The sequence below is a fragment of the Engystomops pustulosus genome, chromosome 5, assembly GCF_040894005.1.
Source record: "Engystomops pustulosus chromosome 5, aEngPut4.maternal, whole genome shotgun sequence".
Taxonomy (NCBI): Eukaryota; Metazoa; Chordata; class Amphibia; order Anura; family Leptodactylidae; genus Engystomops; species Engystomops pustulosus.
This window is the reverse complement of record NC_092415.1, coordinates 72,030,282-72,056,232: the sequence shown is the minus strand read 5'-3', so window position 1 is coordinate 72,056,232 and position 25,951 is coordinate 72,030,282.

The following is a 25,951-nucleotide window of genomic DNA, read 5'->3' as shown; positions in this document are numbered from 1 at the left end:
TCTGCTGGTGGCTGTAGTTTCTGCAGTGCATGTACTTGCCAATTCTGAGCAATTTGTAGTGGGACTTGCGACCGCTGTGTTCTGCGCTTAGTGGCGCACATATCCATAGCAAAGGCCGAAGTGGCAAAATTCAGTAGGGGTTGGATTTCTATTAGGCAATAACTCAGTGTCATCTCATCCGGCATAGTACTGTGCTTCCTTTGATACTTGGCTAGAAAATAGCCATAGGAGAATACAAACAGCTTCTTGATCTTGAAGCCTACAGTAGCGTTCTATATATTTGATTTCTGGTTGATCTGCTGGTGGCTGTAGTTTCTGCAGTGCATGTACTTGCCAATTCTGAGCAATTTGTAGTGGGACTTGCGACCGCTGTGTTCTGCGCTTAGTGGCGCACATATCCATAGCAAAGGCCGAAGTGGCAAAATTCAGTAGGGGTTGGATTTCTATTAGGCAATAACTCAGTGTCATCTCATCTGGCATAGTACTGTGCTTCCTTTGATACTTGGCTAGAAAATAGCCATAGCAATAGGATAGCATTGTTTGGTTTTAAAAACTCAAAAAAAAACAAAAAACACAAAAAAAAAAAAAAAAACACAAAAAAAACCAAAAAAAAGTAAAAAAAAAAATAAAGTTATAACTCTCATTTTAAAAATGTTTAACCCGAGGGCTAGGGGTAGAGGACGAGGGCGGGGACGTGGGCGTCCAACTACTGCAGGGGTCAGAGGCCGTGGTCCTGGGCGGGGTGAGACACCACCTGCTGATGAGGGAGCAGGGGAACGCCGCAGAGCTACACTCCCTAGGTTCATGTCTGAAGTTACTGGGACTCGTGGTAGAGCACTGTTGAGGCCAGAACAGTGCGAACAGGTGATGTCGTGGATTGCTGACAATGCTTCGAGCAATTTGTCCACCACCAGTCAGTCTTCCACGCAGTCCACCCATGTCACCGAAATCGCCACTCCTCCAGCTCCTGCACCTCAGCCTCCTCCCCCCCAGTCTGCCCCCTCCCAGGAAAATTTGGCATTTGAACCGGCATACTCTGAGGAACTGTTTTCTGGACCCTTCCCACAGTCACAAACCACTTGTCCGGTTGCTGCTGAGCAATTTTCCGATGCCCAGGTTTTCCACCAGTCACAGTCTGTGGGTGATGATGACCTTCTTGACGTAGTGGAAGTGTGTAAAGAGGTGTCCGACGATGAGGAGACACGGTTGTCAGACAGTGGGGAAGTTGTTGTCAGGGCAGGAAGTCCGAGGGGGGAGCAGACTGAGGGATCGGAGGATGATGAGGTGACAGACCCAAGCTGGGTTGAGAGGCCGGGTGAACACAGTGCTTCTGAGACGGAGGAGAGTCCTCGACCTGAACAGGTTGGAAGAGGCAGTGGTGGGGCCAGACGGAGAGGCAGGGCCAGAGCTGGTGCATCAGCGCCACTGTCAACTAGTGAAGCTCCCGTGGTGAGGGCTCTTGCGGCGAGGGCTAGATCTTCAGAAGTGTGGAGGTTCTTTAAGGAAACACCGGATGACCGACGGACTGTGGTGTGCAACATTTGCCAAACCAGGCTCAGCAGGGGTTCCACCACTACTAGCTTAACTACCACCAGTATGCGCAGGCATATGAATGCTAAGCACCCCACTCAGTGGCAACAAGCCCGTTCACCTCCGGCCGTGCACACCACTGCTCCTTCCCCTGTGTCAGCTGCTAGTCAGCCCCCTGCCCAGGACCCTGGCACAAAAACCCCATCGTCGCCTCCACGATCCTCCACAGCATCCACCAGCGTTCAGCTCTCCATACCCCAGACGCTGGAGCGGAAACGCAAATATAGTGCAACCCACCCGCACGCCCAAGCCCTTAATGTGCACATCTCCAGATTGCTTAGCCTGGAGATGCTGCCCTATAGGCTAGTAGAGACCGAGGCCTTTCGCAACCTCATGGCGGCGGCCGCCCCTCGGTATTCGGTCCCCAGCCGCCACTACTTTTCCCGATGTGCCGTCCCAGCCCTGCACCAGCACGTGTCAGACAACATCATCCGTGCCCTGACCAACGCCGTTTCTGACAAGGTCCACCTGACCACGGACACGTGGACGAGTGCTGCCGGGCAGGGCCACTATATATCGCTGACGGCACATTGGGTTAACTTGGTGGAGGCTGGGACCGAGTCTGACCCTGGGGCTGCTCATATACTGCCGACGCCGAGGATTGCAGGGCCTACCTCGGTCCAGGTGTTTCAGGCCTACTATGCCTCCTCCTCCTCCCACCCCTCCTCCACCTCCTCCTCCGAACTACCATCCGTGGGCACGGCGCCATCAGTCGGTAGCTCTAGGCACAGCAGCAGTGCCGTCGCTAAGCGACAGCAGGCGGTGCTCAAACTGCTGAGCCTAGGCGACAAAAGGCACACCGCCCAAGAGCTATTACAGGGCATCACGGCGCAGACTGATCTGTGGCTGGCACCGCTGAACCTCAAGCCGGGAATGGTTGTGTGTGACAACGGCCGTAACCTGGTGGCGGCTCTGCAACTCGGCAGACTGACACATGTGCCATGCCTGGCCCATGTGTTAAATCTGATAGTGCAGCGTTTCCTCAAGACATACCCCAATCTGTCTGATTTGCTCACGAAGGTGCGCCGCATCTGTGCGCATTTCAGGAAGTCCAGCCCAGATGCTGCCACTCTCAGGGCAGCGCAGCGCCGCCTCCAACTGCCCGCTCACCGACTGTTGTGCGACGTGCCCACGAGGTGGAATTCAACACTGACCATGTTATCCAGAGTTTACCAGCAGCGCAGAGCGATTGTAGACTGCCAGATGTCAACTTCCACCAGAACTGGTAGTCAGGTCAGTCAGCTTCCTCAAGTCTACAATGAGGAGTGGACGTGGATGTCTGATATCTGTCAGGTGCTGAGTAACTTTGAGGAGTCAACACAGATGGTCAGTGGCGATGCCGCCATCATCAGCCTCACCATCCCGCTGCTTGGCCTGTTGAAAAACTCTCTGGTCAGCATGAAGTCGGAAGCTTTGCGCTCGTCACAAGAGACGGGGGAAGAATATTCCCTTGTTGATAGCCAAAGCACCCTGAGGTCTGTTTCTCAGCGCATATCGGAGGAGGTGGAGGTGGAGGAGGATGAGGAGGAAGAGGAGGAGAATGTTGGCGAGACACAAGAGGGGACCATTGTTGAGTCCTTCACTGTTCAGCGTGTATGGGCAGAAGAAGAGGAGTTGGAGGAGTTGGAGGAGGAGGAAATGGACAGTCAGGCCAGTGAGGGGAGTGAATTCTTACGCGTTGGTACTCTGGCGCATATGGCAGATTTCATGCTAGGCTGCCTATCCCGTGACCCTCGCGTTCAAAGAATTTATTCCAGCACCGATTACTGGGTGTTCACTCTCCTGGACCCACGGTACAAGCAAAATCTTCCCACTCTCATCCCTGGAGAGGAAAGGAGTGTGAGAATGCATGAATACCAGCAGGCCCTGGTGCACAAGCTGAAACAGTATTTCCCTTCTGACAGCGCTAGCGGCAGAGTGCGTAGTTCTGCGGGACAAGTAGCGAGGGAGAGTAGGCGAGCAGGCAGCTTGTCCAGCACTGGCAAGGGTACGCTTTACAAGGCTTTTGCCAGCTTTATGTCACCCCAGCAAGACACTGTCACCTGTCCCCAGTCTCGGCAGAGTAGGGCTGATCTTTACAGAAAGATGGTGAGGGAGTACGTAGCTGACCATACCATCGTCCTAAATGATCACACAGCTCCCTACAACTACTGGGTTTCAAAGCTGGACATGTGGCACGAACTGGCGCTGTACGCCTTGGAGGTTCTTGCCTGCCCTGCCGCTAGCGTCTTGTCCGAGCGGGTTTTCAGTGCAGCTGGTGGCATCATCACCGATAAGCGTACACGCCTGTCGACTGACAGCGCTGACAGGCTGACGCTTATTAAAATGAATAAAGGCTGGATTTCTCAGAATTTCCAATCTCCACCAGGTGAAGGAAGCTCAACCTGAATAATTGATCCACTCCTCCTCCTCCTCCTCATTTTCCTCCTTCTCCTCCTCTTTGTACAGTAAAGCAGAGGAAAATGGCTATTTTTTGACAGGGCCCACTGGCTCTTGCTATAGTACTTCATGCATTTAATTTTTCTGGAGGGCCACCTACCCGGTCCTCTGTTTGAAACAATTTTTGTGAGTGCCACATACAGGCACTCAATCTATTCCATTTTTCTGGAGGGCCACCTACCCGGTCCTCTGTTTTAAAAAATTTTTGGGACTGCCACATACAGGCACTCAATCTATTCCATTTTACTGCAGGGCCACCTACCTGCTCCTCTGGTTTGAACAATTTTTGGGACTGCCACATACAGGCACTCAATCTATTCCATTTTACTGGAGGGCCACCTACCTGCTCCTCTGGTTTGAACAATTTTTGGGACTGCCACATACAGGCACTCAATCTATTCCATTTTACTGCAGGGCCACCTACCTGCTCCTCTGGTTTGAACAATTTTTGGGACTGCCACATACAGGCACTCAATCTATTCCATTTTACTGGAGGGCCACCTACCTGCTCCTCTGGTTTGAAACCTTTTTGGGACTGCCACATACAGGCACTCAATCTATTCCATTTTACTGCAGGGCCACCTACCTGCTCCTCTGGTTTGAACAATTTTTGGGACTGCCACATACAGGCACTCAATCTATTCCATTTTACTGCAGGGCCACCTACCTGCTCCTCTGGTTTGAACAATTTTTGGGACTGCCACATACAGGCACTCAATCTATTCCATTTTACTGCAGGGCCACCTACCTGCTCCTCTGGTTTGAACAATTTTTGGGACTGCCACATACAGGCACTCAATCTATTCCATTTTACTGCAGGGCCACCTACCTGCTCCTCTGGTTTGAACAATTTTTGGGACTGCCACATACAGGCACTCAATCTATTCCATTTTACTGCAGGGCCACCTACCTGCTCCTCTGGTTTGAACAATTTTTGGGACTGCCACATACAGGCACTCAATCTATTCCATTTTACTGGAGGGCCACCTACCTGCTCCTCTGGTTTGAACAATTTTTGGGACTGCCACATACAGGCACTCAATCTATTCCATTTTACTGCAGGGCCACCTACCTGCTCCTCTGGTTTGAACAATTTTTGGGACTGCCACATACAGGCACTCAATCTATTCCATTTTACTGCAGGGCCACCTACCTGCTCCTCTGGTTTGAACAATTTTTGGGACTGCCACATACAGGCACTCAATCTATTCCATTTTACTGCAGGGCCACCTACCTGCTCCTCTGGTTTGAACAATTTTTGGGACTGCCACATACAGGCACTCAATCTATTCCATTTTACTGCAGGGCCACCTACCTGCTCCTCTGGTTTGAACAATTTTTGGGACTGCCACATACAGGCACTCAATCTATTCCATTTTACTGGAGGGCCACCTACCTGCTCCTCTGGTTTGAAACATTTTTGGGACTGCCACATACAGGCACTCAATCTATCCCATTTTACTGGAGGGCCACCTACCTGCTCCTCTGGTTTGAAAAATGTTTGGGACTGCCACATACAGGCACTATCCAAATTAAATTGTCTCCATAGCAGCCTCCACACGTTGTCTCCATTGCTACCTCCAAAAGTCGTCCATATAGCTGCCTCCATACATCGTCCCTTTATCAAACGAGGTGTGTCAGGCAGAAATTTGGGTTGTTTTCATGGATTCCACATCAAAGTTGTTAACTTTGTCGCCACCCTGCTGTGTAATCCCCAAAATATACTGGCAAACTTTTACCATTTAGGGATATTATTTCAGCGCTTCTTGCGCATCTGTTTACATTCCCCTCACCCGGCATATCCTAAACTTATAAGAACGCTACTACACTTGATCTTATACAAAAGGTTCTTAGAAGTGCTGTTTGGGGAGTAGCCTAGAGACAGGGGCTTGGATTGGCGAAAGCTCGCCTGGCAGCGGAACGCCAGCTCCATGCGCATCATGCGCTTCTTGCGCATCTGTTTACATTCCCCTCACCCGCCATATCCCAAACTTATAAGAACGCTACTACACTTAACTTGGTGCAGGCTGGGACCGAGTCTGACCCTGGGGCTGGTCATATACTGCCGACGCAGAGAATTGCGGGGCCTACCTCGGTCCAGGTCTCAAAGGCCTACTATACCTCCTCCCACCCCTCCTCCACCTCCTCCTCCTCCGAATTACCATCCGTGGGCATGGCGCCATCAGTCGGTAGCTCTAGGCACAGCAGCAGTGCCGTCGCTAAGCGACAGCAGGCGGTGCTGAAACTGCTGAGCCTAGGCGATAAAAGGCACACCGCCCAAGAGCTATTACAGGGCATTCCACATCAAAGTTGTTAACTTTGTCGCCACCCTGCTGTGTAATCCCCAAAATATACTTGCAAACTTTTACCATTTAGGGATATTATTTCAGCGCTTCTTGCGCATCTGTTTACATTCCCCTCACCCGGCATATCCTAAACTTATAAGAACGCTACTACACTTGATCTTATACAAAAGGTTCTTAGAAGTGCTGTTTGGGGAGTAGCCTAGAGACAGGGGCTTGGATTGGCGAAAGCTCGCCTGGCAGCGGAGCGCCAGCTCCATGCCAAGATCCAACTAACATAGTTTTAACTGCAGCACCTTTAATCTACTACTAGTTCACTGCCTCCATACATGGTCCCCTTATCAAACGAGCTGTGTCAGGCAGAATTTTGGGTTGTTTTCATGGCTTCCATGTTAACTTTGTCGCCACCCTGCTGTGTAATCCACAAAATATACTGGCAAACTTTTATCATGTACCGATATTATTTGAGCGCTTCTTGCTCACCTCCTTTGGTTCCTCTCTGCCACCCATTGGTTTGAAGCCTGAGTCCATTTAGGGTATGTCGCCATGCCACTCTCTAGCCTGCCGCTGCTGCCGCTGCCTCTGCATGAAGTCCCCTATAGTGTCAGGGTCAATTATTGGATGTTTTAGATGCTATCTAGCTTCATTCTGTCACTCTGTCATGGCCATGCTGTTGCCCATAATTTTGGCATAATGGTGCGATTATGCAGCCTCAGAGGCATCCATGCATGCTGCCCCTGCTGTTTCCTGTCCATTTCCGTGGTGTTTCCATCCTTTTCTGAGGTTCCCAGGTGTTTGGCCAAGCTTCCCTGTGCAGAGCCTTGGTCCCCTTGAAAAATGCTCGAGTCTCCCATTGACTTCAATGGGGTTCGTTATTCGAGACGAGCACTCGAGCATCGGGAAAAGTTCGTCTCGAATAACGAGTACCCGAGCATTTTAGTGTTCGCTCATCTCTAATAAAAAACCATGGAGGTATAAAGTAGACATTTGGTGAATGTTAGTTATTACATTTTTTGGTGTTATGACTCATGTGTGGAAAAAGTAGAACATTTTGAATTTCGAAAATTGAGAATTTTCCCAAATTTTCACCAAATATCTGATTTTCTCATAAATAAATGCAAAACATACCACCAAAATTTTTTAACTAACATGAAGTACAATGTGTCACGAGAAATCATTTTCAAAATCACTTGGATATGTTAAAGCGTTCCAAAGTTATAACCACTTATAGTGACACAGGGCAGATTTGAAAAAATGGGCCGTGTCAGGAAGGTGAAAAGTGGCTTTGGCGTTAAGGAGTTAACGCTCTAGTCACACTTCAGGGAGATGACAACATATAAGGCTGCGGTCACACGTTGCATTTTGATTGCATTTTGAAACCAATTAAAACAACTGAGGGGAGGTAATTTCCCTAAATACATTACAGTTAACATTTGCATTTACAAAACGCATAGTAAACGTGATGTGAACACAATGGGGCTCATTATTAAGGGCCCAATTCGCGTTTTCCCGATGTGTTACCTGAATATTTCCGATTTGCGCCGATTTCCCCTGAATTACCCCAGGATTGTGGCGCATCAGCGCTGGCATGCACGCGACGGAAATCGGGGGCATGGCCGAATGAAAACCTGTCGGATTTGGAAAAACCACCGCATTTAAAAAAAAAAATGTGTCGCGAAAATTGCACTTACCTTCACTCAGCCCGGCTCGGTGTATTCCAGTGCGCTCCGATGCTCTTCAGCGCAGCAGCGCCACTTGGTGGACGGCGGAGGAACTACCTTAATAAATCCCGGCCGGACCCGAATCCACCGCAGAGAACGCGCCACTGGATCGCGAATGGGCCGGGTAAGTAAATCTGCCCCAATGTAAATCTAAATGTTATTTAGAAATAACCAATAAATAAATTAAAAAAAGAAAATGCTAATATTTCAGAATTTTTAAAAAAGAGGTTACTGTACAAAATTTTAACATTTAAAGCATTTGAAATAATTCCTATTTACTGGTAAAAAAAGAGTCAATGGTAACTTTGGCATGCAGATACCATTAATAGGGATAGCTCTTTGTGTGATTTCTCTGTGACACAGGTATCATGACATTGTTTTTTCGTCTATGTCCTTCCACAGCAGCCGAAGGGATATATCTCATTCAATGAAAGGACCAACCACATGCCCCTAAGTAAAAAAGAGCACAGATATAAATGTAGAAAATGCTACATGTATGATTTTCTCACAAAACTGCATATCATTTTGCTAAGTTTCACTTGCTCTAGAACAGGGGTCAGGAACCTTTTTGGCTGAGAGAGCCATGAACGCCACAAATTTTAAAATGTTATTCTGTAAGAGCTGTACAATATGCACATACCCCAAGTAGATAGGTAGTCCGAGTGTCACGGGTGCCCCTGTGATCTACGCCTCGGATCGCAGGCACATCTGAGCCCCTCTCCCACTTCCCGGGTTCCTCTAAAGACCAACAGCTCCCAGCATTCCCTGCCAGATCTTAGTGCTTCATGCCTATGAGGAAGCTTTCCACATTGTTTCCTTCCCAAGTGTTGACCTCCCGTTGTGACCCCGGACCTGCTCCTTCGCTGCCAGCCCTGATCTCTTGCTCCATCCCCGACCTTGCGTCAATGCCGCCTGCCTTGACCGTCTGCCTGTTCTTGACCACAAGACTGCCTAGTGATCCTGTACCACGACCTTGGCTGCCATCATGGACAAGTTGCGCCTGTGAAACGACCTGCTGGTACCACACTGCAGCAAGACCATCCTGTTTTGCGGCGGGCTTTGGTGAAGACCGGGTGCCACTTAGATTCTGGTCCCAGGTGTCTGCTTACAACATTGTCCGCGGTGGTCCAGGGGGTTCACTACTCCACATCCTGACTCCCTCCACATGCATCCCAGTAGATATTTAGTCTCAGCATAAAAAAAGAATATTCACTTACCAGGATGTACAAAGGATGTAGGCAGCGGTAACATCGCTGCCTGTGTCCAGTGATCAATCTAAGAGACACACAGCAGCCATCACTATTTATTAAAGATCTGTCTGAGAGCCAGATGCAGCCAACAAAAGAGCCATATCTGGCTCCCAAGCCATAGGTTCCCTACCCCTGCTCTATAACATTCACCCTGCATATTACACATGGTCACAGGGCAAATACCATATCAGCTGAGCAGAACTAAGTATCATTGGGGGACATTTATCAGGGCTTATACACCAGGGGAGAGGCATTAAGTGAGGAACTTGCTACAGGTAGCGAACGTTCAAGTTGAACGGTCACTCGATAATAGTATACATCTACACCAGGCACTGCAGCTCAGCCACCCTATACATCAGGAGGCAGGAGCCTCTCGAAGTGTCCAGTGGCAATAGAGGGGCAGGACCTTCATCATATCCCGGAGCGTGAGCGCTGATGATACATGCAGTGTTGGTGTTATCCTTCACTAAACAGTTATATTGCTGTGAGTTATGTAATTTAAGTACATAACTCAAGTTCAACTTACTATATGTTTTAAATTGAGTGGGACTTTGTCGGGAGGGTGCAGCAAAATGAACCAAAGGTTTGGCACATTTTTCTAGCATGAAAGCATAAAATTAGTTGCCAAATAAAAGATGAAACATTAGACTAGAGAATCTTAAACTAAATAGAATTTCCGTGTTTAACATTTAGAACCTTTAGAAATGTTAGAATATTTTATCTTTTAACGGTACTACACAACCAAGCAACCACATCCTCCATTTCAAAAATCAAAAATAAATCTATCCATTAATTCTGACATTGATAAAAAAAGAGCTGCTGTTATGAATAACACAATATAATCTTCTAAAACGCTGTTTCTACGGCTTTCTTTATTATTTTTTGAACATTTTATTGGACAATTAATATGTTATGCTTCATGTACAATAGATGAAAGGGGTTAAAAGGAAAAAGCACTTGTGATTAATGAGTGAAGGGAAAATATGCACCGTGGCATACTTGTGTTCATCCCAGTTTAATGATTGTCATGTTGATTATTGACCTTTGCAACATAATTCTGCCCTTCAATGTTTCTTATTCGTGCTGAAAAAAATTCAGGTTTGGCATTTGTCATCCTCATAAATTTGCTACATAAAAATATGTTTTATTGACTTTGACTAAACATTCATTTTCAATAGATATAAAGGCACCACCTGTCCTTGGATGTTAAATGAAATAGAAACAAGGAAAATAAAGGTTGTGCTATGTTAAACAAAACCCAGGAATTTGCATAACAGAATTGGTTTAATTTTGCAATTAAAAAAAAATGTAGGTTGGTACAAAAAAAACGTCATTCAGAGCGACTAAAATGATCAAAATATGGGAACAAAGTTTGGAATATTGCAACAATTCAGAGAGTAACACGTGCTGGAGAGGAGGAGGAGGTGACCCCTCTCTATAAGAAACAGCGGCATGCGGCCACACACTCGGGAAAAGACAGAGCAGGCTCTATCTTTTCCCGGTGTGTGGCGTGGAACGGTGGCACATGTGTGGCACCGTATCGCCGCTGGGCGGCCATTGGTGTCTGTGGGGACGTACAAATTTGCGACCACATGTACGTCCCCCTAGACGGCCGTCTGAATGAACCCTTAGGGGGAGATTTATCAAGCCTCAGCCAGGAATGGGGACAGACTTTAGCTAGTGCGGCCCGGTGAAGTGGCACGTCCCCGGATAGGGTCTGTAGGTTTGTTCTTAAGTTGAATTTGTATGTAAATCGGAACTGTATATTTTATCATTGTAATCCCAACCAGAACTTTTTTGGTCTCAATTGGATTTGGTGACAGTTGGATTTTAAAAATGTTGGGTTGTCATAAGAACCAAGATTAACACTAAAGCTTCATTACAAACACCTATGATAACTGTTATAGCTGTTTATTGTAGCCTAGGACTAAAGTACAATAAATTACCAATATCCAGTGGTCCGTTTGTAACTAGGGGTCGTATGTAAGTCGAGTGTTCTTAAATAGGGGACCGCCTGTAATTCATGGCGATGTGTCTTCCTGCTCTACCTATTGATACAATGGGGGGAATTGATCAATGTGTTGCATGGTCTGCAAGACGAGACAATTTTTTTGCTGAGCCAGATTTATCACTGTGTTGATAATTCTGGCATAGTGTTTGACTGTTATGTCCTACTTTTGACCTTCTAGTTTTTCTAGTCAAAAAATAGCACACCATTTTTTTTGGGTGCACAGACTATGCTCGCTTTTACAGAGACAATACTGTTAACTGTCAAAAAAGATCTAAAACTAATGATAAATGTGGTGCAAGCCATTTTTTGGAGTGCATGACAACAGAATTGTGTCACAAATGGATTAATACATTTTCCCCACTAGAAGTCATACTTTTGGTCTTTTTGAGAGGACAGCAGTTTACACCATTGTCTTCTCCATTTGCACACACAATTTTTTTCAAGTAGAGGATTTTTGTCTGCCCTCTAAATTTTCTAAAAAGGGGTGAACTGAGGCTGGGGCCATTATCATTACAACCTCTCATGCCAGGAAAAATGTCCTGAAAGCTCACTACAATTGACTCCAGCCTGTTGTTTGAGTTGATTGTTTTAAGACCTGCCATTGCTGTGCCTTATCATATATTAGGTGCAAGTTACAGGTGCATATACAAAGGGGTATCATGACCCATGTCAAAAAATGTCAGTTATTATATATGCACTCCATCAAATGGAGCTTCAGTGCACATGCCAGTCTCCATTCTAAGCACTGTCTACTCCAGACCCCTAGCTAATATACATGTATCATCTATCTTGTGGATAAGTGATAAAGGTTTTTTTTATGGTATAATCCTATTTGTAATTTTTTTAAATTTGGTTTAATAAATAAACTAAACTTTGAAAATATAATGTTTATACATGTAAGGGAAAAGCATTGTAAAGTAGGACCCGTTGATGCATTAATAAAGAATACTTCAAGGATTTGAAAACTTTATTATTATCTATATTATATCTGAATCTTTGTGACCTAGACATTAAATATTTGCCAATTACAAGAGATTGGCTGCAGCTATCTTTATCAAGTATTTTTCATCTCAGTAAGGAAACAGTATTAATCAAATAGGGTATATCTTAGGGTGTGCTGCGGAGGTAAAAATAATTCTGAACACCTAATACTACTTCTACTTTATACATTTTTTTCTTTTCAGCAAAAAACACCAAAACCAAAACACAGTTGTGACAGAAGAGAAAAGGGCCTTTCCCAAACACATTCAACAGAGATAGAGATACACAATTGTACCAAAAATGTGTATAATAAAGTGTTTCTTTATTACTGTTGTGTACAAGGGGTTCTATTAAATAATTTTGTAATAATTGTGAAATAGTTTTAGTAAAACAGACTCCAGTTTTCCGTAGCAACACTTTACACTTTGCTAGGGAGAGTCATATTAAGTGTGTATGATGAGAGCTATATGCATTGTATAAACCTACAATCACTTGCAGACACAGGTTCTGCCTCTGCTCACTTGTACATCCTAAATCCCATTTATAAATTTCTAAACCTTTTACTGTAAGTAAGACCTAAACACACCATGATGTAACTGTATGAAGGATGTAGGAAAAAGACTCACAGGCTGAGTCCTCTGCATACATACCGGCATAACAAAACAAACACCCACAATCTGTAAGCTAAGTGACAATGTTTTCCTTATTTCATCCTGAAAAAACATATACGCATATATCACAAAATCCCCCAGAGGAGCATCAGTGGCTGTAAGTTTCCTCATCTCTCATCTCTAAACAATCTCATATCTCTTTTTCTATGTGTCAGATGCTAGTAAAAAGTTCAGAAGCTAAACAAAAGTGTAGATAAATCTGTACCCTGATAATCTAAGCACATTGTCAGCACACAGCATCTTATAGCACTATAGGGATCATAATGGGGCAGATTTACTTACCCGGTCCATTCGTGATCCAGCGACGCGTTCTCTGCGCTGGATTCGGGTCTGGCCGGGATTTATTAAGGCAGTTCCTCCGATGTCCACTAGGTGGCGCTGCTGCGCTGAAGTTCCCCGAAACGCACTGGAATACACCGAGCCGGGCTGAGTGAAGGTAAGTGCAAGCTCCGCGACACATTTTTTTTTTAAATGCGGTGGTTTTTCCGAAACCGGCGGGTTTTCGTTTGGCCACGGCCCCCGATTTCCATCGCGTGCATGCCAGCGCCGATGCGCCACAATCAGATCGCGTGCGCCAAAATTCTGGGGCAATTCAGGGGAAAACGGCGCAAATCGGAAATATTCGGGTAACATGTCGGGAAACTGCGAATCGGGCCCTTAGTAAATGACCCCCAATGTGTCTGCTTGGAGAGTCCCCATCCACACTTTGGATTCTTACACTGACCGGTGTGGGGATAGATAGGACCAAAAATAGCAATAAAACTGAGTTAAATTACAAAGTAAGGGATTAAAAAATATCTTTATTGTGTAATAGATGGGAAAACACCTTTAAGGGGGTTGCATTACAAGGTAGCTAAATGGTAATGTTTTCCTTATCCCATCCTGGAAAAAGCATTTTTATATTTTCCAGTGCTGATAGCTGACAGTATTGATGGGTAACATGATGCTGCTGGAAGGTGAGGACCGGCTATGGTTTGCAGACAGCTGGTCATCTGTAGCTATGTCTTTGCTTATATTACAGTTGAGCATGGAAGATATGGTTGTCAGTTGCAAAGTCTAATATGTATCACTCTTATATCCTTATGGTATATTTGTTTTTAAGTCAGTAAATTAACAAATTCATATGTTAAGAATTCTCACTAAACTACTAGTCCACCCCAGGTAGGGTTGAAATTAAATTTTTAGATATCCCGCTTTTTGTGAAATTTTACCTGTTTATGTATAAAAAAAACACCCCCCAAAGTCATGCAAATGACACCTATGACCTCATTATCACATGAGATGAGTCAAATTTGTGGTACAGGTAGAGTGTCACTTCAGAAACTCCTATTTGTGGTTCTTTAGTACCTTGAAATGTTATTGGTGTCATATTAAAGATAAAAATCATATCAGGTTTATGGTTCTGAATTCTGAAATTTGGTTTGACCCGATTTGTCAAATTTTTTGAAAAAATTTTTTGATTCGACCCGAATCGAATCATGATGAATCACGTTAAAAAACAGGTATTTCCTGAATGCAGAGAGCTTGTAGGGTGTTGTAGAATGTTGTGCCATGCTCAAATATGCATAGGGAGCATGGTTTGGTCTTCAAACAATGCTGTGTGTTAGTATAACACGCTCTTGACAGCCACTGCTCTTAGAATTTCTTCACTCTTCAATTCCATGTGCACTTATAGAGGCCAACTTCCCCAAATAAGCGAAGCGGGAACACAGCCTGACGTCTGTGCCAGCTCGAAAGGACGGAGCTGTGGGCTGAGATCCCACTATAACATCAAAGAGTGCACTCTTTTTACACTGACATCAGATGATTCCATAGATTACGACAGAACTTGTTCTGTTAAACGTGGATACATGTAGAAACCCCCAAAAAGAGTGGAGAGGGTGTCGGCAGTAATTTTGCACTGATTTCACTGATCATTTTGCCCTTCATTTCATCCGGTCAATAATTCATCAGTATTGCTGAAACCAAAAACAAACAGGAGTTGATCCAGAACACAGATGACCAGTAAATGGAATGTTTGCATGTCCTCTGTGTTCTGTATCCACTCCTGCTTCTGGCTACCAAATGAAATGAAGGGGAAAACCAAACAATGTCATAGGGTGGTGGAGGGTGAAAACAGCATTATGGATATCACAGGGTGTTCCAGAAAGACAGCGGTCAGTTGGCAGCAGCATAAGTAGGCTGCAGAGTGACACAATGACAAATTATGGAGGTGGTGGAAACCTGCTATTTGGGGTATACAGATCCCCCAAAACGGACACCCTGAGATAGGAGCAGAAATCACTACTAAAACTATGTGGATTGTATACAGATTTCTTCCTATTCACTTCAGCAACAAAATAGAACTGCTATTTGGGGTATACAGACCCTCAAAATGGACACCCAGGGATTGGAACAGAAATCACTACAGCAACCATGTGGATTTTACACAGATTTCTTCCTATTCACTTCAGCAACAAAAAAGAACTCCTATTTGGGGTATACAGATCCCCCAAAATGGACACCCTGAGATTGGAACAGAAATCGCTATAGCACAGTACAGTACAAGCAGCTAGATGCTACAGACAGCACATGCAGAGATTGCAAATGGCTGCCTGTTTTGTACAGGGCTGTGTGACATCACATAAGCCTGACGGTTGCTGATTGGCTTACAGGTCTGCACATGTCATCTGGGGTGTTCCTTTCTCTTTCCCAGAGTTCTCTGCCCCATGTAACACTTTGCGCCCATTTCGGTAAAAATGGGGGGGGGGACTTCGTTCCCACGAATCCCCATAAACTTCGGATTCGTGACGAATCGAATTTTCCCTGAAATTCGAACCAAATTCCACTTTGTTTGAATCGATTCGCCCATCTCTAGTAAAGGCATTTAAAAAATAGGTGTAAACAAGATCTTTATCAACAGCCTGCATTTCTAACTATGTTTGTGCTCTGAAAGATGAGAACCTTATCTTTTATATGACACAAATAAGCATGGTTCTAGCTACTGGAGAACCAAACATAGAGGATTCTGACACTACCCCTGCAACCAACTTGGCTCATCTCATGTGACAATGAGGTGAGAAGAGTCATATTTGCCTGACTTTGTAACAGGTAAACATAAAAGAGGCAATTCTAGAAAGGATATTTCATATACTACTTAAAGGGAGCTGCTAATTTAGTGAGGTAAAACCTGTGAGTTGTGCACTAGGCATTGTTAGACTAATAGCCATTGTTTAGATTACATCTTTAAGAAGAGCAGCTGTACAGTAATTATAAGGTTTTTTCAAACTAACTTCTAAGCACATTACTAAGATGATCATCTCATACTTCATTTGTCTGCATGTCCTATTTCACATTTAGTATTCTATCCACAGGATAATGATTACTGACTGCTTGAAATAATCAGAAGATCTACTTAACTGGGTTTCTTACACTTCTACCTGAAGCTAAAACATACTGTCAAAAAAATAAAAAGTCATCAGAATTTAGAAGACAACTCTTTGCATACAGCTGCCAGACGGATGTGCTCACACCGAGCTGATCCTGCCATTCCACAGTTAGTCAGTGGGAGCTGAATTTGTATACAGCTCCCTTTCCTTTTTCTAACTGCCCCAAGGGAGATCCACACCACACAAGTTTTAACATTTGGTTATTTACCTATTTTTGTTACTTTATCTATTTTATCTATAGATCAGATTCATAAAATATCTCCTTGAAGAGGTTTTCCCATTAATGCAAGTATGTAATGGTTACTTTAATAAAATTAATTGCTGATAATTTCAGATAAGGCAAGCAAAATCGGTAGTTAACACCCCCTACTGTTACCTCTCTCTGGATCTCTGATGTCTATAAGGTGAGGTAGTTGCAGGTCATACAAAGAAGCTGGCATAGATTACCACTAGGGACAGAAATGTATCCAGTAGAGACAGAGAGGGTATTTATATGAGCCCCGGTGGAGTGTGTGACGGGGTCTATAACATTTTAACACTGCTATAAACTAAAAGGGAGGTACACTATTGTACACAGACATAGGGAAAGATAAGACACCAGTAGTGTTGAGCGGATCCGAACCACAGCCAGAAGTTAGGTTATGGCGTTTGGGCAGAGGCGTAACTTGAGGGGGTGCAGAGGGTGCGGTCGCACCTGGGCCTAAGAGGCTTAGGGGGCTCATTATCATATGAGAAGACTATTACTATAAACCATACATTATAGTCAGGGGCCTGGAACAGTCATTGCACTGGGGCCCATCAGCTTCAAGTTACGCTGCGCTGGGCTCACCCCCCGGCAGTAACACCTGAAATCGGTGCTGCCATTTATTCTAGGGATGTGATGATTCTCTGGAAAATGACAGCTTATTATAAGGTGCACCTGATTATAAGGATAAATGACCAGGTGGCAGACCTGTGCACAGTTCAAACCAGCTGTCTTCTGTAAGTACGGTTCATATATAAGGTGCACTGGACTTTAAGGCGCACCTTTGATTTTTGAGAATATCAAAGGATTTTTTGTGCGCCTTATAGTCCGAAAAATACGGTATTTTATCACAATTTTAAAGAATTTTGTGTCTGTGTTTTCCAAAAATAGAGATATTACTTATCAACATGTTTGTATGCAACCAGATCAGAGTGAGCTCTGTCCACTCTTGATACTGATTACATGCAGTCTCTGTTGTATTATTTATGAACAGTAAATTTTTAATTGCGTTTGTGGCTGAGAGATGTTCATCACTAACTGCTGCTTTTATGTCAATGGTCTAAAAACATAAGGCCAAAGACTACAGAAAAACAACTCTAAAAGGAAAATGTTCAAAACAAAACTGTGTTTACAAATGTAGTGACCGCTCCACAATTTCATCTGAATACACGCTATAAAACAGACTGCAGTAAATGTGGAAGAAGACTTCTAGTTAGTATGGAGGGGTATAGCATATGAGTGTAGGATTTTAAACATATGAGCAGTTATATAATATTGATGTCTTCGCCTGGAGGTGTTGTATGCTTGGGGTACTAATATAATCATTAATGTAGGGCAATGGAAATCTAACCCATATAACCTATAGATCTAACCGTTTAAAAGCTGATATAATGTACTTTATAAGAATTGAATTCCATCCTATGCAATGTAAAAAGAAAAGATTTTCTTTACATTATTCACAATTTGAATTTTGATGCCCCACTCCTATCCATAGAGAAACATGGTGCATGGTGCTGTATTCATGGGAAAGATAGGACATAGCACCGTACTGTTCCGTATGTCATCTTGTGCCCATTGCTGTTGTATATACAATGGATATACGTTGGCCGTATATACGTCCCCCAAAGGCCGTTTGAATGAAGCCTTAAAAAGGGAATTGTATTTTTGTCTTCCTTTACTGAGTCAAATACTCAATTACGATTTCTGCACATTTAGAATCTAGATCCGAATAACCGAAATGTTGATTTTTCAGGCACAATATACTCGAGTATAAGCTTATACTCGAGTTTGTAAAAAAGAAGAGTATACTCACCTTCCGACGCCTCACGTTCTAGTGTGTGCGCCGCCCCCGGAACACACTATGTCAGCGAGCGGCTGACGTCACAATGCGGGCGATGGCACCACGCGGAGACATGAAGCCGAAGCCAGTACATCCATGAATAGAAGAGGACCTGCCAGGGGGAAAGTCAGAAGGTGAGTAGTCTTTTTTTATATAGGCTAGGCGTTCCTCAGAGTGGCTCTATACTGGGTAACAGGGGGCAGCAGGCTCTATACTGGGGGACAGGGGGAAGCAGGCTCTATACAGGAGGACACAGGGCAGCAGGCTCTATACTGGGGGGCAGGGGCTGCAGGCTGTATACTGGGGGGCAGGAGCTGCAGGCTGTATACTGGGGGGCAGGGGCTGCAGGCTGTATACTGGGGGGCAGGGGCTGCAGGCTGTATACTGGGGATCGCGGCTGGCAGGCTATATACTGGTGGGCAGGGGCTGCAGGCTGTATACTAGGGGAAGGGCTGTATACTGGGGGGCATGCGCTGGCTGTCTATCTACTGGGTGGAGGCTGTGACCAATGCATTTCTCACCCTCGCCTTATACTTGAGTCAATAGGTTTTCCCAGTTTTTTGTGTCAAAATTAGCTACCTAGGCTTATACTCGGGTCGGCTTATACTCAAGTATATACGGTACATAACACCACAAAACATAAAGGAGACAAAGTTTCCATAACAATCAATTTAATTTTAGATCCATGCTTAAAGTAAATACTTTGATACAATTGTGTAGCACCAATTATCTAAAGAGAGGCAAATATCATAAGGGTAACACAACCCCAGGAATAATAAAGTGACACTGCACCCCACTGCTGTGTACAAGCTATTAGGTCAAAATAGTAACATTTAAATTCAGTTATACATCTAACTAATCCCCATATGCCACAACAGCAATTTAACCCTCAATGTAGGCATTATACATTTACACATTATACATTATATGCAAGGCCCAGTCACACCTGACTTGACTAAGTTTTTAGCTCTGCTTTTTTTTGCTCACATCTATTCAAGACAACTCCAGGTGATTGGGAAAGACTATTTTACCACATCTCCTTGCAGAGTTCTTGGGAGGGTAGCCTCCGTATCAACTCTACACCTAGATTTATCCTGTGTTATTAGGATAATGGTTTAGTAGATTTAGATCTGAATCAGCAGCATAACGTCGAAGGCTTGAAATAGTCTTGAGCTGACCTAGAGGAAATTCTCATAAAATGGATAATGGGGGGAGGAGTCTTCTTCATTTTAATAGGAGGCAGATTAATGTCAGAATTTTTTAAACAGAAAATATATAATGAGATAATATAAATAACAGGATTGCTTGACTTTGATACCATATTTCACAAGTCTTTCCAAAATGGCTAAAAAAAACCATTTGACACAAAATACAGTAGGGTAGTCCCCTACTTAAGAACACCCGACTTACAGATGACCCCTAGTTACAAACAGACCTCTGGATGTTGGTAATTTACTGTACTTTAGCCGTAGGCTGCAATGATCAGTTGTAACAGTTATCGCAGGTGTCTGCAATTACGTTTTATTGTTGACCCTGGTGCTTATGACAATCCAAAAGTTTTAAAATCCACTTGTCACAGAGACCAAAAATTTTTTGTCTGGGGTTACAATTATAAAATATACAGTTCCGACTTACATACAAATTCGGCTTAAGAACACACCTACAGAATTTATCTTGTATATAACCCGGGGACTTTCTGTATACAATATAATTAATACAGTATACAAAATACTGTATACAGTATAAGTAATACAGTATACAAAATACAGTATAACTACCATATATACTCGAGTATAAGCCGACCCAAGTATAAGCCGAGGTACCTAGTTTTGCCACCAAAAACTGGAAAAACCTATTGACTCGAGTATAAGCCGAGGGTGGTAAATGCATTGGTCAAAGCTTCCCAGTATATAGCTGTCAGCCCCCTTCAGTATATAGCCTGCCAGCCCCTTTATGTTTATATCCTGCCAGCCCCTTTATGTATATAGCCTGCCAGCCCCTTTATGCATATAGCCTGCGAGTCCCATTATGTATATAGCCTGCGAATCCCTTTATGTATATAGCCTGCCAGCCCCTTTATGTATATAGCCTGCCAGCCCCTTTATCTATAAAGCCTGCCAGCCCCCTGTTGCCGGTAAAAAAATAATAAACTTACTACTCACCATTCCGACAGCCCGGACAGCTCCTCTTCATCTTCATGCTGCAGGTCCGCGGCAGCTCACTGGCCGCGCCTCTACTGTCTTCATGCCGGCTCAGGGCCGCGACAGCCGTGCACACGGAGCTGTCGCTTCCCTCAGCCGGCATGAAGACAGAAGAGGCTCAGCCGCGGACCTGCGGCATGAAGATGAAGAGGAGCTGTCCGGGCCGTCGGAATGGTGAGAAGCAGGTTTATTATTTTTGTATACTCGAGTATAAGCCGAGTGTTGAGTTTTTAGCACAAAAGTTGTGCTAAAAAAACTCGGCTTATACTCGAGTATATACGGTAATACAGTATGCAAAATACAGTATATAGTATAACTTATATAGTATACAGTATAACTAATGCAGTATACAGTATACAAAATACAGTATACAGTATAGAAAATACAGTATACTGTATAAGTGTTTTTATAATTCTAACTATAGCTCAAGCACAGTTTCAAACGTATTATACTTAGACCATACCCAACTCTGATTTTGTGCCATTTTCCCAATGGTAAATTAACATTTTATTATTAACTCTCCAAATCGACAAAATCCTCTCTTGCAATTACTTTGTTTCAAACCTAAACATTTGAGATCCATAAGTGTAATCTACAATGAATAAAGGATTACTTTATTTTCCTTACCTCATTGTTTCTACATTTAAATGTTGTCTCTTTTTTATATGAAGTGAAATGGAGTTGAAATGACACAAAACCCGGCATACTTACTGCAGTATGTACCGTGCTATACTTTTCCTTAACACTCCAGGGAGTTCTATATTGCTTGATACTGCCAGAAAAGAAAAGCTGTTCTAATTTCCTAAACCTCGCCAAATAGGTGCATAAGCAAGCTGTTGGATCATCGATGCAATGGATTTACACAGTACACACATGCAATGCTTTTAACTGCCTTAGTTAACTTGCTGGCAAGCCTTGGTATATATGTGTGCGGATATTAAAATGAGAACAATTAGATCTTGTATTTGTACAACAGAAAAGAGTCCTTGTGAAATTCAAGAAAGTATTGTCTCATATTTCAAACAGGTGTATTTTTAAGTGGCAGCTGGGAATTGTAAATTTATTTTTTTTTTCGCTTTATGAGACTTTGGTTTAAAATAAAGACGATGTAATAAACTTGCTTAATGAGTAATACCCATTGTTTCTAGGAAGCAACTGCATGCAAATAGGAAGCTCGAAGGGAAAGAATTGTATCCTCTAACAATGCATATGGCAATCATCAAAATATTTTATATACTAATTACAGTTATGACTTGAGATTTGGAGTGATCTGAATCAATGGAGGAGTGAATTTGTCACAAATCACTCATCTCTGGTTACCATTTTTTTGTTATACTTCTCAAATAGTTTAAAATAATTGTAAGGATGTTAGAAATGATATTAAACATTGAATGTCATGTAGACATCTGAAAGGAACAAAGAACTATTGAATTAGATGGTGGCATAGTTAAACAGTGTAAAGGAAGAAGAGATAGTGTAGATAGGTTTTTTTTAAATGTGACAATTGGGCAATATGTGAGTACTGTATTTTGGAAATCATACAAAGCATAAGGTTAGCAACCTAAAAAATCATTGCACTGCATTTACACAATACAGATATTTATCAAGATGCAGCACTGGCTGCTTTTTTTGGCCTATGTATTCCCATGATGAAGATGCCAAAAAATTAAGACCCCAGACAAGGTTCAGATGCACTTTTTACTCGAAGGTCCAAAGTCCAAATGCTTCAGCTCCCTTTGAGCTCCACATATAAACCCTTACTGATATATAGTCTGCTCTTTCCTTCAGCACCCTCTAATATAAAATCTCATAAAAAATATCATTATGCCTCCTTCTCAAACCACCACAACTTTTAGTCTTATGTAAAATACATGACTTCACTTTGCTTCATCTTCCACTTACAGACAGTATGCTTCTGTGTACAGATGTAGCACTGAGAATAACATGTTTCAATATGTGACAACTGAGTCTGTAGTTGTAGTGAATAGAGGGAACTGCTCATTTTCTGTTATAACTATATTTATCACTTTAACCCCTTAACTCTTCTACAGGTGCACAGGTTTTATGAAGAGGTGGGGTTTGCTGCATAAGTCAACAAACACCCACCGCTAATATCTGCGCAGTATTTAAAAAATGGTGGCACATGGGCGCCGCCATCTTGGTTCTCATCGTTGCTATCCCTGATGTCATCAGGAGGCAGCGATCAATTACCATGACAGCCTTAGTTCTGACAATGGTTTCTGCTGTTTCATTATAATAAGCCAGTGGTTTAAAAGTGCCTTATACTGCAATACAATACAGTAGTATTGCAGTATGTGATAGGAACAATCAGACCATCTAGGGTGAATGTAAAAATATAAAAAAAACAGTTATTGCCAACGGTGAACCCCATAGCGGAAAATAGAGCTAAATGTCAGAAGCGCTAATAAAAAGTAAATAAAATGTTTCACAGTCCTCCAAATGGTAGCTATGAAAACATCAGCTCATTTAGCAAAAAAAATGCACCTCACGTAGCTCTGTACACCACATTATGAAAAAGTTATTAGCATCAGATTAGATGGCAAAAAAAAAATTTCTCCTACACATGAAAAAAATTTTTGAAAATGCATTAAAATACGATAAAACCTATATATATATTTGAGATCACCATGATCGTACTGAACCAAAGAATTAAGCAGAGGTGTTATTTGGAGCGCACATTTCACCACATTTGGAATTTTTTTGCAGTTTTCCAGTACACGGCATGGAATAATAAATAACATCACTGAGAAGTAAAATTTGTTATACAGAAAATAAACCCTCACACAGCTCTGTACACGGAAAAATTTTAAAATTATGGATCTTTGAAGGTGTATAGCAAAAAAACCCTGCATTCTTAAGGAGTTAATGACTTGGCTCTATTTGTTTAGTAAATAATAATTGCTGCGCACACAGATTACGCAGCCCTGCACAGAGCTTGCCAAATCAGTCCCTGTCATGGAGCTCACAATCTAATCAACCTACTAGTATGTTTTTGGAGTTTGGGAGGAAACTGGAGAAAACTATGAAGAAATTGCTATATATGTTATAGTGTGCCACTGGCAATGACAGGTCCTGGAGAATTTTAAGGAATCTGACATCACTGTGAGCTACAATCAGCTTTGCTGTGTTACCGGTGGGTGTTTGCTACCAATTGCAGCAAACATCCGGCTTGTATAGAGAGGGCTCATCCTGTACTTCCTTAACAGATACGTGTAAAGTGCTAATATGTCACACATTCACGGGACGGGATAAGAGTGTGGACTATTTATAAAAAAATTGATCGGGAAAATACAAGAGAGAGATAAATGGGTAATGCTCCAAAAAAAAATAATAGACATCTACAATATAGATAACATATGTAAGTTTGAAACATGTATCTTGGAGTTGTTGGAAGGGAATAATGAGCTAAATAACATTAATATAGCGTTGAAGAAATTGTTATTTATGGCCAGATATTGAATAGTGAAAAACTGGATTATTTTGCAAAGGTGAGATGGTCTTATCAGTGGTATAGGTGGAAAATGCTTATGTTGTTGTAATGTGGTAAGGATATGAACAATCCTATGCGTGTTGGTTCTGGGGGAAGAAGGGAGCATGGAATGAGGGTAAGGGAAAGTGTTTTTATTATTTTTTTATTTATTTTTTGTTTGTTTAGGGGGGGTCTGGGGTTTGGAATACATTATTATAAAAATATGTCGAAAATAAAATAGATAGTGGTAGGAATTTGTTATTGGGGAAAACTATGGCAAGATACAAGAAATTAAGAGATAAATAAATGTATAGATAAGTAAATATTACAAATGTATCTTGTCTTTTGTTTGATGTACAAATGTGGATTCTATGGAAAGAGAGATTGAAGAGAGATTGTAGAATATGTTACTAAAGTCCGTATGAAGTATACATTGTTAATTTTTATATGAAATAAATAATGTTTCAAAACCTAAAAAAAAAAATTTAAATAAAAATAAAAAAAAAATATGTCACACATTGTTAAGGGGTAAAAAGGGTTGTCCAGTCATAAACATTGCCACTCATAATCTTAATTCTTCTAATTTAATACACTTCCATAATGCCCTAATCCGGATATAGCTGCCTTTCATTTCATTGCTCTCCAGCATGGGGCGTGGTCAATGTGGTCACACATTGGGGCTCACAGTGATAAGCTACTCAGTTCTGACTAGCCAATCACAGGCAAGATGCAGCTTACAGTTTATGTCACCGCCTCTAAAAAGGTTTGCACTTATCTGGAAACCTCACAGTAAAAATTGACAGCTGTCAGTGAGCAGTGACGGTTTCCCTGAACCATGATCTCTCCCATATACCAATCTCTGTTCCATATACTTTGCACCCTTTGATCACTGTCACCCCTAACAACTAAAGTATTTAAATATAAAAAGAAATAGAAAAGAAATAGAAAAATCTATAAAATCTTTGTGACATCCAACTCTAGGAATGAAGCAAACACATGCTTATCTTGCTGCTATGCTGATGAAGAACATGCTAGCAATAAGTAGCAAATATACCCCTAAGACTAGAAAGTCTTAGAATAAGCCAGATTTACCAACCATCATGAATGTGACTCTGTATGGAAATATCAAGACAATTTTTGTACTGTCCACCTTTAAAACAGTATTAGTAAATCTGCCCCAATGTTGTTAGTTCCTAGACAGGCAACACACATTTGGGCAGATGTATAAACAAGGTCTTAAAGGGGTTCTCCAGTGACAACAAGTTATCTTGTATTCAAAAGATAGGAGCTAACATTCTGATCAGTGGGGATTTCAGTGATGGACCCAGGTCTGTATCTGCCATGACGCAGATGAACTAGCCCTGAGGGAGACAGCAGAATTCCCCCTTGTAATGTGGGTGCTGCATGGAGTAGAAGACATTTGACAATTAATGCAACATTGATAAACTATGGCCTTAAGAAATAGTATTAAAGTTCTCTTCCTGATGGAGCTGTTCGCCAACTGTAAGGTACTAGATGTCACTAATGTCTGTGTCACTTACTGACCTACTAATGGGAGACAGTGTCAGCCTGTGTAGTAATGTTGTCATAATTGTTTGATGAGGGTGTGGGCGCTGTTTAAAGATTTGTCTATAAATTGTTCGGGGTTACAGGATTTAAGCTTTTGCTTCAGGCAGCAAAAAGGCTAGAATGGGGTTTTTCATTGATGGTACTTACATGAAATGGGGATCCATTGTATCATGGTTGTACCCAGTGTACATGCACTGACTGCTATATTCATCT